Raw genomic sequence first — 5,000 nt, 5'->3', positions numbered from 1 at the left:
CACAAAAGTGTACACGGCCTCCCAGGCAGCAAAAGGCGGTTATTAAGGTGCAAGGCGTGTGGAGGAGATCAAGGCTGGTTAGGACAAACTGCAGAGCTACCGGGTCACATGATATCATGTACGGGTGTGGAAAAGGGGGAAAAAAGAGGGGAGAAGAGGGAGGGGAGAAGAAGGAGGGGAGAAGGAGGAGGGGAGAAGAAAGGGAGAAAGGACGGAGGGGAGAAGAAGGAGGGGAGAAGAAGGAGGGGAGAAGGAGGAGGGGAGAAGGAAGGGAAAGGAGGGGAGAAGGAGGAGGGGAGAAGGAAGGGAGGAAGGAAGGAGGGGAGAAGAAGGAGGGGAGAAGAGGAAAGGGAGGAGACGAGGGGGAGAGGAGAAGGAGGAGAGGAGAAGGAGGATGGGAGAAGGAGGGGGGAAGAAGGAGGGGAGAAGGAAGGGCGTAGAAGCAGGGAGAAGGAGGAGAGGAGAAGGAGAGGAGAGGAGAAGGAGGGAGAAGGAGGGGAAGAAGAAAGGGAGAAGAGGAGGAGGAGGGGAGAAGGAGGAAAGGAGAAGAAGGAGGGGAGAAGAAGGAGGGGAGAAGAAAGAGGGGAGACGGGAAGGAGGGGAAAAGAGGGGAGAAGAAGGGAAGAAGAAGGAGGGAAAAAGGAGGAGGGGAGAAGAATGAGGTGAGAAGATGGAGGGGAGAAGGGATGAAAGGGAGAGGTGAGGAGGGAGAGGACAAAGAGGAGAGGGGAAAGGAAAGACGGGAAAGGGGAGGAGGAGGAAAGGCGTGCGATAGTAGAAAGGGGAACGGGACGAGGGGAAGAGAGGGGAAGAGAGAGAGGGGAGGCGAAAGGTGAGAAAACGAGAAGAGAGGGGATAGAATGGTGAGGAATGTGGAATCAGAGGAAAGAGAGGGGAAAGAGGAGAGGGAAAAAGAGCAAAGAGAGCAGAGGTGGAAGAGAGAGGGTAGGGGAAGATGGGGTAAAGAGAAAGAGAGGTAAGGGGGAAGAGGGGTAGGGGGAGGGGAGAAGGGGGAAGTGGGGAGAGAGAGAGGAGTGGGGGAGAATGGAATAGGTGAAAGGGGGTTAGGGAGAGTAGGAATGGGGAGGCGGAGAGGGGAGAGGAGGAATGAGGAGGAGGAGGAGAGGGGAGAGGAGGAATGAGGAGGAGGAGGAGGAGAGGGGAGAGGAGTAATGGACGTAAAGTGGAGAGAGGCGTGAGTCAGGCAAGGTTACTGAAGTCCCCCCCTCTCCTCCTCTCCCCCTCCCCCTCTCCCCCCTCCCCCTCTCCCCCCCTCCCCCCTCCCCCGGGTGGTGGACGGTAATGGTGTTGGTTGAAGAGGGCAGCGGGGACAGCGAGGGGGGGAGAGGGGGAGGAGGGGAGGGGAGAAGGGGAGGGGAGGGGAGGGGAGGGGAGGGGAAAGGGGAAGGGGAGGGGGAGAGGGGGAAGGGGAGGGGAAGAGGTGAGGGAGAGGGGGAAGGGGAGGAGGGGAGGGTGGAGGGGAGGGGAGGGGAGAGGGGAAGGGAAGGGGAGGGGAAGGGGAGGGGGAGAGGGGGAGGTTACTGAAGTGAGAGGAATGGGAGGGATTGAGCTTAGGAAAGGAAAGGAAAATGAAATGAGTATGGAGGAGAAGAGAGGAGTGAAAATGAAAGGGAGGAATGAGGGGGAGGGAGTGGGAGGGAGTGGGAGAGGGTGTGGGAGGAGGAGGAGAATGTAGTGAAAGGGGAGAGGAGAGGAGGATAATAGGAGGGAGAGTAAAGGGAGGAGATGGGAGGGGAGGAAAGAGGAGAGAGTATGGGTCGAATGTAGAGAGGAAGAGAGAGAGGTTAGTGATAGCGAAGGAAAATGGAAAGGAAATGGAAATAGAAATTGAAGTAAAAGGAATTGTGAAATAGAAGAAAAGGATAAATCGAAAGAAAAGAGTGAAGGTTAGAAAGAGATGGTGGCTAAGATAAAGAGAAAGTATGAATGGAAAGAGAGAAAAAGAGAGGAGAGGAAAGAGATATAGACGGAGATAGAAGAGAGATAAGAAGGGGACAGGAGAGGGAATGGAGGAAGGGAACGAAGGGAAGGGAAGGTAAAGGGAAGTTGGGAAGGAAAAGGGAAGGGGGAAGGTAAGTGGGATGGAAGGAGATGGGAAAGGATGGGGAAGAGAGGGAAGAGAAGGGTAATGGAGAGAAGAGGAGAGGAGAGGAGAGGATAGGAGTGGGGTGGGGAGGAGAGGGGAAAAGAGGGGAGTGGGGAGGGGAAGGGAGGGGAAAGGAAGGGAGGGGAGGGAGGGGAGATGAAGGAAAGGGAGGAGAAAGGAAGGGAGAGGAGGGAGAGGAGAAGATGGGAGGGGAGGGGAGGGAAAGGGAGGGAAGGGTAGAAGAGGGGAGGAGAGAAGGGAGGGGAGGGTAGGGGAAAAGGGTGGGGAGAGGAAAAGAAGGGAAGGGAGGAGAGGGAGGGGATGGAAGAAGGGAAGGGAGGGGGAGGGAGGGGGAGGGAGGGGGAGGGAGGGGGAGGGAAGGGAAGGGAGGGAAGGGGAGAAGAAGGGAGGAGAAGGAAGAAGAAGGAAGAGGAGGGAAAGGAAGAAGGGAGAGGAGGGAGGGGAGAGGAGGGGAAGAGAGGGAAGAAGAAGAGAGGGAAAGAGAGAAGGGGGGAGTAGAAGGAAGTATAGGAGAGGTAAAAGGACTGCAAAAGAGAGGAGAAAAGAGTGGAAGAGAGAGGAGAAAAGAGGAGCGGTGAGGTATATGAACTGGACAACTACGAAGATCTATGGAAAGAGAGGGAAATTAAGTCGGAAAGTGAGTTTTTTGCGACACATAGACGAGGGAATATCTACTGACAACGAAATACGGCCAGTGAAAGATATTGGAAAAACTAATTTCCGTCTTTTCGTGTTTTTTTTTTTTTTTTTTTTTTTTTTGTTTTTTTTTTTTTTTTTTTTTTTTTTTTTACCCTCCGTTTTTACGGAACTTGATATGAAATGGATTTTGAAAAAAAAAGATAAAAATAATGTGACGCTGTTTCTCGAGGAACAAGCTAGATCAAAGTATTACTTTTATCCTTGTGCTTGTGTTCGTTCGAGATCTCATTTTAGTTAATAAGACACGATATCCTTTAAAGAATGATGCACACAATAAAAAGATAAAAAAAGATGAATAAGAAAATAAAATTCACCGTAATGCAAAACGTGACTTAGGAGTAGAGGTATGAATGAAAATTCATGTGTATTCCATACCACAAGAGAAGATACAACGTGCGAGGCATACAAAACGAAAGATAAATGATAATGAACAAAAAATAGGAAGTACAATAAATGGCAATAGTACAGGATTCCCGGGGGATGGAGGGGCGACGTGGAAGTGAGGAGTGTTGTGGATGATGGACAAAGGAAGGTGGAAGAGTGTGAGAGGAAATGAAAGGGAAGATTACATAGGTGGAGTAAGTGGAAGAGGAGGAGGAGGAGGAAGAGGAAGGAGGGGAAGGAGGAAGAGGTGGGCGAGGACAATGGGGAGAAAGTGAGGAGAAGGAGGAGGGAGGAGGAAGGAAGAGGAGGAGGAGGGGAAGGAGGAAGAGGAGGGCGAGGACAACGGGGAGAAAGAGGAGGAGAAGGAGGAGGGAGTGGGAGGAGGAAGGAGGAGGAGGAGGGATGGACAGGAGGAGACGGAGAGAGATGGAGGAGGAGCAGGAGGAAGAGGAGAGAGGAGGAGGAGAAGGAGGAGCAGGAGGAAGAGAAGAAGAAGGAGGATGAGGAAGAAGAGGAGGGAGGGGGAGGAGAGTGTTGGTGTGAAGGGTTAAAGTTTCGTGCACCACTCATTACACAATTTTATCCACTATCCACTTCCAATCCACCTCATCATTCCCACTCCACTTGTACATCCACCTGCTCGTTTCAATCCACCTGAGTAGCCTAACTGTGTCCACCGAAACTTCCGTTATCTAAATCAATCTCACCCTCATTCTATCTCAACTTCTTCTACTCCTTCACCTCTTCCTTTTCCTCCTCCTCCTTCTACTACTACAAACCGGCATTTAATTGTAATTGGATAGGATAGTGGTAGCAGTAGTGTTAGTTCATCTTCTATCGCCTAGTTGCCCTGTTTTCTTAATTGTAGCTTAGTATAGTAAATACAAACAGCCTCGTTAGGGCCAGTAGGCCTGCTGTTATTTGTTCTTCCTCTGTGTTCGCTCTTGCTCTTTGCTCATCATAACAATACCACAGCGTCCATAGTCAATATCGCCACATCCGACCACACCGAGACCAGTGATTAAAAAATCTATTTCAGTATATTCTTTCAATAAGACATTTCACAGTTTCCTTTTACTCTGCCATCCAATGACTTTATTCAGCTGGAGGAGGTTCTTCGGAATAATCACATTTTGAAAAAGAAAAGAAAAGAAAGACAGCGTTGTCCTCCATGAGTAAATACTCATGTAATTCTCAGGACGACGCGACTGTGGCATAAAGTATTCATAATCAATGTATATAATTATAAACTCAATTAGCTACAAAATGAGGTCATCTTCTTTCCAATTACGCCATTCTTAATCTAATTTCGATCTAATGATCTCGCCTATGATAATTATCAGAACGAGAGGGAACGGAGAACGTAAAGGAGATGAGGAAGATCGAGAAGCTGGCGAAGGAGATGAAAGGTTGGTCATCGCTGTTGGGGACGGTTGTTCGAAACCTCAGCAGTTCTTCATCGTTTCTACGATTCAAGGCTGCGTCAGTTTATTATAGTAAATAGAATTATGTCACAGCATGGGATGATTATTTTACGAAAGTTGTCGCGTTTGTATAGTTTCTGGAATTTTTAGATTATTTTTTTTATTAATACAGAAAGACGAGATGTAGGAGGGGTGCAAAGAAAGGTTGAACAGGATGGACGATGATGATGATGATGATGTTAAAGAGGAGGAAGAGGAGGAGGAGGAAGAGGAGGAGGAGGAAGAGGAGGAGGAGGAGGAAGAGGAGGAGGAGGAGGAGGAGGAGGAGGAGGAGGAGGAGGAGAAGGTAGAGGTAGAGGGAAAGA

Source organism: Oratosquilla oratoria, chromosome 31 (assembly GCF_046742065.1).
Source record: "Oratosquilla oratoria isolate Oo_2021 chromosome 31, ASM4674206v1, whole genome shotgun sequence".
NCBI lineage: Eukaryota > Metazoa > Arthropoda > Malacostraca > Stomatopoda > Squillidae > Oratosquilla > Oratosquilla oratoria.
Note: the sequence above shows the minus strand (reverse complement) of the source record.